We start from the raw sequence: 12,285 nt of genomic DNA on the forward strand, positions 1-12,285 counted from the left end.
GAAAATGAGATTAAGAAAATAGAAATTGTTGATAATTTTTGTGTGCAGGAGTGGGATATTCCTTTCCTCACTTTTTTTCTCTTAATAAAGTTTGTGTTCCTTAAACCTCGAAGGAAAGAGGGTGATTAATTTGCTTTGTTTTTCAAGATAGTGATATCTAGAAAAAAACTCCTTAGTAAAGAATCTGATTACTATTTTCTTTAATATTTTAAATTTTGAAGTTGCAATTTTCAATTTTCTTATCATAGAGAACTAAAACAATATAATTAATTTTTTTAGATGATCATAAATGAATAGATAAGATCTCATCTTTCTAGAAAAACAAACTAATAATAAAAAAGGAGAAATTGTGCTAATTTTGTGTTGTAGAGACAAGGTACACTGCTAATTAAGTTGCAGTTTTTTGCCATTTAACTCTGTGTAATAATAGCATGATGTTCTTCAGAGGTGTTTCTATTTTAATATGATAGCCAGAATGTTATAGTTGTTGATATTGCTAACATGTAAATGTCCTACTGACAACATTTTTACTTAGTTAAAAGCTAGTTTTTAAAAAAATTTAATATTTATAACTGATATCCTATTTACAGCTTGTTTATACATTTGTGTATTTTGAATCACACATATTATGAGAACTCCTAAAATAAACAAGAATGAATAATCTTTAATTATGAAATTATTAAGCTATGGCCTTAAGGATCTTGCTAAGGACACCTATAAAATTTAATAAAGACCTTATATCTTGAAAAAAATTTTAAAGTAGCAATTTCTTTCTTATCCAAAAGTAATTTGTGCATCTTTTCAGTCACTCCACTACTAACTATAGAAGCAGAAAGTATATATGTTTTCAGCATAGCCATTGGCCAGAGGAATTTATCATCTGGTTACCTATCACCTGATGATGAGCTTTGATGCATTTAGTTAAATTGATTCTTTAGATGACAGATTTATAACCTGGTACTGAGCCTGGATATGAAGACTTTCCAACTTGGTAGAAACCCTGACTTTTCACTCTTTTGTTGTAATCTTCATGAATCATATCATTTCCCAGTGAGATATTGTATTATTGTGATAGTTCTAAGAATCACTCAAACCTGTTTTTAGACCATTGTTAATTTAATTTCTGATAATATTCTCAGTGCAGTCTCTGATCAGCAAGCAACAAGTACTGAACTATTTCTGTTTTGATATTCTCACTACAAAAGAATAATAGTTGAATGAAAGGATAGTTAGAATCCACGGAAAGATAAAGAAGATGCTAAAGTTGATTGCATTATGGGCCCAAAAGTAGAAAAAAACATAATTTTCATAAGACACTATGATCAGCTCATCTTATACTTGTTTAAATTATTTTATTTACATTCCTAAAGCCTAGCATAGTATGAGACACTTAATAGGTACCATTTTTATGACTAATTCATTGATTAATTATATTTATGTTGAATTTAAGCAAGCATACCGTCATGAAGAGAAATGCAACTTAACACACCAATATACATTGAAGAGGAAGTAATGATGTAGAGTATTTTTATGAAGAATTATCAAATTAAGTCATTATAAACTTTGATACTTTGTGACTTAAATATGAAAGTAAACATATAGGAAGACACCAAAATCTGTTAGGAAGTAGGTGGTGTGTGTGTGTGTGTGTGTGTGTGTGTGTGTGTGTGTGTGTGTGTGTGTATGCGAAGAAATGAAAGAAACCAAAGACTCATAGATTAATCAAAAGCCTTAGGTGGGAATATCATTAATACTTTAAAAAGAGAGTTAGAAGGTGTTGCCTGTGGAAGAAATTGATCATAATAAAAATGATCTAACTTTATCATTTCCTAGAGATATCAAGTAACCAATGGTAAAATAATTGCTACTATTAAAAAACCAATGTAAAATAATTGCTACTATTAAAAAACTGATAGAATTCAGAAGCCTCTTTAGCCCCTCAAAACTTAGTCAAATTGTCTTGCTGGATACATGGTACAAAGGAAAAAAGAAATCCAGTCCTTACCTTAAAAAAAAAAAAACTTACTTTTTGCTGGTAAATAAAATCTGCCTATAGAAAAGTATAAATGCAAGATAATTTACAGATGAAGAGAATGTAACAAATGGGGACATCAAAGTTGGCTTCATAGAAGGATATTTGAATTAAGTGTTATAAGATGGTAATAACTGAGGAGCAGACATGAGAAAAAAAAAGGACATTTAAAGCAAGGGAACCTACCTTTAAGAAAGTCCAAAATGAGCAAAACAATATCCAGTTCAGGTAATAATAGCAATCCATTTTAGATGAAATATGCTTTATACATAGGAAGGTGAATAATATGAAAAAAATCTAGAAATGTTTGTTAGGGTTATATTTTGGGGGACTTAGATGTCAGGCAGGAATATGTGTTTTATTCAATAGGTACTCCTTTATTCAAGAAAACCACTGAACATTCTTTAATGGAAGAAAGGCATAGTCAGATGTGTTTTTTGGGCAGATTATTTGGTCAGTTCTATAGCAGATAAATTAGAAAAGGAAAGACCACAAGTAGAAGACAATTGTAGTCTATTTCAAAATTGATAGCATTTAAACCAGCATAATAGATGTAGGGATAGAGGAAGATAATGATTGCAAGGAATATTATGAAAGTAAACCCCTTAGGATTGGGGAACATTGGATTGGGCAGTGAAATAGAGGGAAGAGTTAAGGAGAACTTGCCTTTATGTCTTGAATGACTGAGAGAATGGTCTCTATTCACAAAGTAAATAGGGAGATATATGAGGATAGGTGAACTTAAGGGCAGAGGTAATCAAGTTTTTGTTTTTGTTTTTTGATTATGTAGAGTTTGAGATGGTGATAGTATATCCGGGTATTGTCTAGCATATAGCTGATGACTAAGGAATAGAGGTTTAAAAGAGAGATTTTGGCTGGATAAAGAGTTATAACTCAACAATATTGAGATAATATTGAACCTTTGGGAACTATTGAGGTCAACAGGAAAGAGAGGATGGAAGAATATTGGGAAATAATACTCATGTTTAGATGATGGGATATGGATGATTTTTGTGGTAAAAAAGATTGAAATGAACTAAGTATACACTATTCTGGTTCTCATCCTACCTGTCTGATCACTCTTTCCTATTCTACTTTGCTGAACCTTTGCTAGGTCAGGGCTTCTTAAATTTTTTCCACTTGTGATGACTTTTCTTCCAAGAAATTTTTACACAAACCCTATATAGGTATATAAAATTAATATACAAGTTAAATATTGATAATACATCATAATTTTGTGGCCCCCACATTCAGTTACATGATCCTATATGGAGTAGCAACCCATATTTTAAGAAGCTTTGGTCTACATCATGCTTTATAACAATGAGTGCTTTCCAGGGCTTTGACTTAGGACCTCTTCTCTTTCTATTTATCTTAGTAATCTTATTAGTTAACTGTTTCTGCTGATGAATTTCAGAGCTGCTAATTGAGCTCACACCTTTTTCCTAAACTGATATCACTTCCAATTGCTTGTTGAAAATCTCAAGCTGGATGTCCTATAGACATCTTAAACTCAATAATTCAAAAGCTTAATGCATGATCTTTCCTCCCACCCAATTTTTCTTTCTACCTTCTCTATTACTGTTGAAGAAACGGTATTTCTATCATTCTAGGGTTTCTTAAAAATTAAGTGGCTTCCTTGATTCCTCACTCTCTCTCAACCATCTCCCCCCATATACAATATTTTGTCAGGCCCTATTGATTTTAGTTGCTTAACATCTTTTGTACGTCTGTCCTCTTCTCTGATATTGCTTCTCCTCTGGTATAAGCCTTCATCACCCATGCTTAGACTATTGAAATAGCTTTTCTGGTTGGTTTCCTTTCTTAAGTCTCCCCTCGCTATAGTCCTTCCGTTCAGCTGACAAATTGATCTTAAAATGAAAATCTGACTTCAACACTAGTCTCCTTACCCTCATTCAGTAAACTTCAATGACTTCCTATCTCTTTCAGGATCAAATATGTAATTTTCGGTTTGACTTTTAAAATCCTTCATAACCTGATTCTCTTGTACTTTTCAAGTCTACTTACCCCTTACACATCCCCACATACTCTGCAATCTATTGACACTGGGCTTCTGACTGTTCTTTCTACAAGATACTCCATTTCCAGACTCCAGATATTTTCATTGGTTGTTCTCCATGACTAGAATTCTTACCATCCCCATTCCTGCCTCCTGGCTTCCTTCAAGTCCCAGCTAAAATCTCATCTTCTTGAAGAAGCCTTTCCAGATCACTCTTTATTATTATATTATAGCTTTTATTTATAAAACATATGCATGGGTAATTTTTCAACCAAAACCTTGTGTACCAACTTTTCCTCTCTTTTCCCCATCCCCTCCCCTAGATGCCAGGTAGTCCAATACCTGTTAAATATATTAAACTATATGTCAAATACAATATGTGTATACATATTTATACAGTTATCTTGCTGCACAAGAAAAATCAGATCTAGAAAGTTAAAAAAAATCTGAGGAGGAAAACAAAAATGCAAGCAAACAACAGCAAAAAGAGTGGAAATGCTATGTTGTGGTCCACACTCATTTCTCAGTGTTCTCTCTCTGGTTGTAGCTGATTCTCTTAATTATTGAATGGTTGGAACTGGTTTGGATCCTCTCATTGCCGAAGATAGCCACGTCTATCAGAATTCATCATCATATAGTCTTGTTGCTGTGTATAATGATATCCTGGTTCTGCTCATTTCATTTAGTATCAGTTCATGTCTCTCCTGGCCTCTCTGAAATCATCCTGCTAGTCGTTTCTTACAGAACAATAATATTCCATAACATTCATATACCATAACTTATTCAACCATTCTCCAACTGATGGACATCCACTCAGTTTCCAGTTTCTTGCCACTACAAAAAGGGCTGCCACAGACATTTTTGCACATGTGGATCCCTTTCCTTTCTTTAAGATTTCTTTGGGATATAAGCCCAAACACTGTAACTCTGCACAGTTTGATAACTTTTTGAGCATAGTTCCAAATTGCTCTGAATTATTGGATGCATAACTCCACCAACAATGTGTCAGTGTCCCAGTTTTCTCACCTCCCCTCTAACATTTGTCATTGTCTTTTAAGCCAATCTGAGAGGTGTATAATGATATCTCAGAGTTGTCTTAATTTGCATTTATTTGATCAATAATGATTTGGAGCACCTTTTCATATGACTAGAAATAGTTTCAATTTCTTTACCAGATCATTCCTAATTTGATATCTTTTCTCTGTTGATTATCTATACTTGGATCTCCAACTGTTTTTTTAGGGTTTGGTACTATTCTGTTGCATGTATAACCACATTTTTAAAAGCCATTCCTTGTTGAAAAATACTTATTTTGTTTCTAGTTCTTTCTTACCACAAGAAGTATTGCCTTAAATATTATTGTACATATGGCTCCTGTTCCTTTATTCTTGATCTCCTTGACATACCTGCCCAATAGTAGTATCCTGGGTTAATTGTAATATGTATGTAGTAACTTTTGAGATTTTGTTACAAATTGTTTTCCAGAATGTTTGAATTAATTCAGTTTCACCAATAGTAAGTTAGTTTGCCTATTCTTCTACAATCCTAGCCACCATTACTATTTTCTTCTTGTTCCATCTTTTTCAATCTGATAGATATGAAGTAGGACATCAGAATTGTTTTAAATTATATTTCTCTAATTATTCATGATTTTGGAGCCTTTTTCTTATATACTTGTTAATAGTTTGCATTTATTTGAGATCTACCTATTCATAGTCATTGAAAAATTATCAATTGGGTATTGACTCTTATTGTTATATATTTATATCCATTCTTTAGTTATCTTTTGTTTTTAGACCTTTATTAAAGAAATTTGCTTGAAGATTTTTCTAACTGTTTTCTTCTAGTTACTGGTATTTTTGAAGGGGGAAAACTTCTCAATTTAATGTAATTTTCCACTTTTTTATTGTTTTTAAAACTTTCTAAGTTCTGTGAACCGTTTTGTAGGTAAGAATTCTGCTATGGAATTTACAAACCACAATTGTAAAGTATCTTTAGTTTGCTATATTTAATATAATCTTTTATATTTAAATCATCTATTCATCTATCATTGTTATATTGATATAAGATACTGATCTAAATCTAACTTTTCCTAAACTACTTTCCATTTTTTCCTTAAGTTTTTGTTAAATAGGGGTTCATAGTTATTTATCTTTGTTTATGTTCTATCTTAGCATAAGAGAATACATAAATACTTTGAGTGCAGGGATTTTTATTTTTGTCTTTGTATCCCTAGTGCATAGTGCAGTGCCTTATACATTTTAGGCACTTGGTGAAATGCTTATTTAATCGAATTCAAAGTTTTAGTGATGCCTTTTGTTTTTTACTGGATAGACATTTCCATATATTTATTTCCTCTCCCCAAATAGAACTTTTCCATGTCTACAAAGGAAAACAATCAAGCAAAGATCTTGATATTGTGATCCACATGTATACTTTGGCATCTATTTTCTGCCATGAGGGAGGGAAGTTTTATCATTTTTTTTGGAATAATTTTTGGTCATTGCCCTTAACGTAAGATCTGCTTCCTTTTCATGTTGTTTATAAAACATTATTGTAATCCTGATATTTTTGTAGTAATGTACTGTGCTTTTTTTTATTAATCCTATATTTATATTTCTTTACAGTTTGGCAGCAAATTATCTTTCCAGACTTCCTTCATATTCTCTCCCTTTGCATTGGGCCTATTTCTGTTCCAAGAATTTGCCTTACTGCTTTTCCTTAAGTAATTACCATTCCAGAATGTACTTTCTCAGTATTTCTACCTTTTAGAATCAATAGGTTCCTTCTAGATGCCACCTTTTAAAGGAAGCCTTTTGTGGTCCTGTTAGTTGATAATACCTTGTTCCTTCTCAAATTTCATTCACTTGTTTTTCTTGTTTATTTATTATGTCACCTAATAGAATTTTAGCTTCTTGGAGAAGGAATATTTGTCATTTTTATATTTTGAATTTGCCTTAATACCAAATTTCTGTTGAATTGAATAGTCTAGAATTGAATCTTTTTTTTTTTAGCCTATCCCAGCTTCCATATGATGTATTTGCCTTTTTATATCTTAATTTGGTTTTACATTTGAGGAAACTGAAACAGATTAAACTTGCCAAGGGTCACATAGCCAGTAAATGTCTGAGGCTGTTTATTAACTCAGGTCTTCCTAACTCCAGATTCGGTACTCTATTCAATGGGCCACTTGGCTGACTCTAGAAGGAAGGTGAGTATGTCTTTTTAATATATTATTACTTTTTAAAATTCAATTTTTAAGAAATGTTCTATTCCAAATTCTCTCCTTTCCCCTGAACTACGTAAATTAACTTAATCACTGAAAAAATAAGAAAACTAGAAGTCATTACAAATATTTATAGTCATGTAAACAAATTTCTACATTAACTATGTGCAAACTCCCCTCCAAAAAAAAAAACAACAACTATGCACTATGCACTATGAAATTAGAGTTCTTTGTGAATGGGAGTATCAAGAAAAGAAGTTAATTTCCTGTTTTTAAAACAATCACTTTTCAGTCCTCTTTCTCTTCTGGTTTTTTGTTTTTGTTTTTAGGCATAATCTAGAGCAGTAGTCCATCTATGGATCTCATCCCTCTAAACTTCAGTGATATCTAAGAGGCCTAATTTTTCTCATTGCATTAGGAATTCTATGTTATTTTGATTGTTATCCATTTTTAAAAATATAAAAATATTTATAAATATTTTAAAATATTATATATAATATTATTAAAAATAGGTTTTATTTTTGCCTTTCTTGAATTTTTGTCTCCTTTTAATTTCTGGGCTTCTTTGTTAACTTTTTTCTAACCTTGTAAATTTTCTTTCTGTAGTATATAACTTTATAAATATATGCACAGTTTTCCCCTTTATTTTTTGTAGTTTATTTTTTTTATTCATGACTTCACATAAAATCTTTTTTTTCTGTTCTTTTTTACTTGGAAATGTTCATGTTTCTCTAGTTCATAATAAATTTAAAAAACATAATGTAACATTTTTGCTGTTATTCAAAAGGTTAAAGATAATACTAATAACAAACTACTTAGAAAATGCTGCAAAATAGCTAACAAAATGCTTTGCAATTTGGGGACCCAAAATAATGGAAAAGAGGCATCTACACAAAAGACAGTTATTTGTGAAAACACAATATTAACTGTCAATTGGCTATGGTACTTTTTGAAGTCTAGAAGAAGTTTGGAATTAAAATTTCCTCAAAGGGAAAGAATAGGAGCAGCACATCAGTATTAAAAGGAGCAAAGATCTCAAACTTCTCTGCCATCTGGTTTATACAGTAGATTCTTGAGGGAATTGGAGAGAATAATAGCAATAGCATTGTTTAGTCATTCAGAGTCGTGTCCACACTTTTTGTGACTCCTTGGACCATAGGATGCCAGGCCCTTCTCTCCTTCACTATCTCTGTCTGTCCAAGGATGTTTCCATACTATTTATCCATCTTTTTCTCTTCCATCCCTTTTGCCTTCAATCTTTCCCAACATCAAAGTCTTTTTCAATGAGTCCCAACTTCTCATTATGTGGCCAGTATTTAAGCTTCAGCTTCAGAATTTGACTTTCCAATGAATAGGCTGAATTAATTTCTTTAAGTATTGAGTGATTTGATCTTTCTGGTCTGTGGGACTTTCAAAAATCTTCTCCAGCACTACAGTTTGAAAGAATTGATTTTATGTTGTTCAGCTTTCCTTACAGTCCAACTCTCACAACCATACATTTTTACTGGAAAAACCATATTATATGGACTTTTGTTGGCAAGGTGATGTCTGCTTTTGAGTATGTCATACAGATTTTCCATAGCTTTCCTTCCAAGGAAAAAAAAATCTTTTAATTTCATGGTTACAATAATTACTTGCAGTGATCTTTGAATCTAAGAATATATCTGACACTGCTTCTATTTCTTCTCTTAGCATTCGCCAGGAAGTGATGGGGCCAGTTGCCAGAAATCTTCATTTTTTGATGGTCAGCTTCAACCAGATTTTATACTTTTTTCTTTTACCCTCATCAAAAGGCTTCTTAATTCCTTTTCACTTTCTGCCATCCGAATACTATTGTCAGCAACTCTGAGACTGTTAATATTTCTCCTAAAAACTTTAATTCCATTTTTTGATTCATTCAACCTGGCATTTCTCATTTTATACTCTGTGTCAGTTCTAATTGTTGCATCTTGGCCTGCATAGTGATTCCTCAGGAGACAAGAACTTGGCATATTTTGTTGTGATCTACACAGTTAAAGACTTTATCGTAGTCAGTGAAGAAGTAGGTATTTTTCTGGAAACTCCCTTGCTTTATCTATATTCTCGTGAATATTGTCAATTTGGCCTTCTTTTCCTTTGCCTCTTTGAAAACTAATTTTCAGTTTATGTATTGCTGAAGCCTAGCTTGCAAAATGTTAGGCATAAAAGATTTCAAGGCTTAGCACTCACTGAGGTGATAGATTTGTCGTCTGACTCTTTGTAAGTACATGGACTTGTTCATGGGGTTTTCTTGGCAAAGGTACTAGAGTGGTTTGCCATTTCCTTCTTCAATTGATTTTTACAGATCACAGACTGAGACAAATAGATATTATGTGACTTGCCCAGGATCATACAGCTAATAAGTGTCTAAGGCTATATTTGAACTAAGATCTTCCCAGTTCTTGGTCAGTACTCCACGAGATAAATGAAAAGCTCAAGAAACAGAATTTCTGTATAATTAATAATTAACTTATTAATTAGGCTAACTGATAAGAAATTGATAATCACTGGAATCATCATAAACCATGAACCAAACACAAACCCATGATGATCCAGAATGCTTAAATACCTTTAGAAAAGGGAATGCTCAAACAGGTGGAAATCAAACCTCATTGTTGAACAGTTATTGGGGAGGTGAACTGTCATATGAGGAGGTGAGAATGTAGCTTGATTATGTTACTCAGCCAACTCTAGTAATCCAGACAAAGGAATCTAGTTTTCTCCTTCATGAGCTGGGTTATCTTAAACTCCATTGGGGAGGGGACCACAAGGGCATAGATTTAATGCTTTACAATTGGAATTCACCTAGATTAAATTCTGTTTATATTCTAAACATAAATAAGATCTCCTGGTTGATCCCTCCCAAGATCATAAAACATACTCCAAGGATATTAGCCTTGTCCTTTAGAGAGTGACTGATTGACCAGCTGGTTCCTGAATGAAGAAATAGAAAGGAAAAACCTAAATCCTAATTAAATAATTAGCTATTAGCAGAATACAAAAATAGTCACTTCTCTCAGTCACTTTGCTACCCCAAACTATGATGCTTTGTTTGCTCCTGCTGTGAAGAAGCATTGTTGTCCAGTCGAGTCTTCGTGACCTTAGCAGAAATACTGGAGTAGTTTTCCAATTCCTTTTTCAGTTTATTTTACAGAAGAGGAACTGAGGCAAATAGGTTTAAGTGACTTGCTCAGGGTCATACAGCTAGTTAGTGTCTAAGGCAAAATTTGAACTTAGGAAGCATTTTACTGCCCTCCCATAAATGTTGAAACTTCTGAGACCATCAACAAAGATTGAGATAAAAGAAGGAAGAGAAGAATATAGCTGTGGATAGCTACTGAATTACACATATATTAGAAATCCCATTCTGAATTCTTCTCTGTACCTGTGGACCAGTTTAGGGCCTCAACATCTAATACTAATCTATTGCAACAGATTTCTAATTAGTCTCCCCCTTTCCAGTTTCTCCCTCTAGTACTAATCTGTCCTCCAAAAAACTGTTAAATCATAGATCTAAGTCATAGATCTGATCATGACATTTCCTGGTTAAATCTTTAGCAGACTGGGGATAAACCACAAAATTCATTCGTCAAGAATATAAAGGCCTCTACAATCTGGCCCTAGTCTCCTTAAACAATTTTTTTTCATATTACTGCCCATCACTTGCTTATTTCTGTCAAATTGAACTTGACATTTATCCCTATGAGAGTTCCTATAAGTTATCAATGATGCCTGGAATACAGTGTCTCTGCATTTCCACCTCAGAATCTTTATCATCCTTCAATATTAGGTTCCCATCAGCTCCTTGAAGATGTCCCTGGATTCCTCAGTTTCCAGTGATCTTTTCCTTCTCAAGTTACCTTGTGTTTTTTTTTCTCACTTTTTTATGTATTCATTACATTTCCTCAGTGGAATTTAACTTAGTCCAGAGACTTTATTTTTGTCTAGCATTATGTCCTGTATTTAGTAGATATTTTATAAACATTTGCTGAATTCAGTGATCAGATCTATTTTTCAGAAAAATAATTTTGGCAGAAATATAAAAGTTGGCTTCTAGAGTTCAAATGGAAGACTTTTAAAGAGATTATTACCAGAACATTAGAAGTAAGGAATTTCTGAGGCCATCTAGTACAACCTGAACCAGATCAACAAAATCAGCAAACAATACTAGTAGTTGTTTCCCAAAACTTGATATGTCATCTTGATAAATACAGTAATTATAGATTGGTAGATTATGCCTTGTATAATATTCCTCTGATTTCAAGACTGAACTATGACTCTAGTTCCTCTTATGTCATTTCCTTATGTGCTTTCTCCAGATTTTCTTAGAATGCTTTCCACATCGCTCCCTACTTTGAATTTACTTGTCTTCATATATGTATACTCCAAGCAAGTTATTTGATGGCTAGGTTTCAGTTGGGGGTTAGCTCAATGTCTGGCATATTAAAAGCTTAGTAAATGTTGAAATGAATTTACATCTTGAGAGGAGAGTGTGAGAACTGGAAGAATTAGAAGAGGGAGAGGCTAGGGACTGGGAGTCATGAAAGGAAAATGAGCATACGTGTCTTAATGGTACAGCCACCATGAATAGATTGCATACCTATCAGGATAGAGTTTTTTGTCTTGCACTTGGCAGTCAAGCTGCCCTGAGTTTTCTAGAGCCTCCTGCACGGCTGCAACTGCTATAGATAAGATTACCACTCTTGAGAGCAAAAATGGCATTGTTAGTATCCTTTTCAGCATCAGTGTGGCTACTGTCACTAATTCAGTGACAAAAATTCATTGAAGATCTGAACAGAAAGAGAAGAAAGAGAAGCCAAGAGTCATTCTTTTAGTTTAAAAAAAATTTATTAGGTTTACAAGAATTCAGGAAAATAAATTTTAACAGTCCTTGCCAATACATTTCATTGGGGCCAAGAGTCCATCATTCCTGTATTTTAAGCCATGGTCCAGAAATCTAAATTCCGTTATCAGATTCAATCTTCTTAC

At 32.9% G+C, this 12,285-nt stretch overlaps 1 protein-coding gene across 11 annotated transcripts in view; it reads left to right on the forward strand.

Moving 5' to 3' along the window:
• The window catches only part of BEND7 (BEN domain containing 7), a 278,824-nt gene that overhangs the window by 87,698 nt on the left and 178,841 nt on the right, over window positions 1-12,285 (forward strand). The gene's annotated exons all lie outside the window — the stretch shown is intronic.

The sequence above is a fragment of the Sminthopsis crassicaudata genome, chromosome 5, assembly GCF_048593235.1.
Source record: "Sminthopsis crassicaudata isolate SCR6 chromosome 5, ASM4859323v1, whole genome shotgun sequence".
Taxonomy (NCBI): Eukaryota; Metazoa; Chordata; class Mammalia; order Dasyuromorphia; family Dasyuridae; genus Sminthopsis; species Sminthopsis crassicaudata.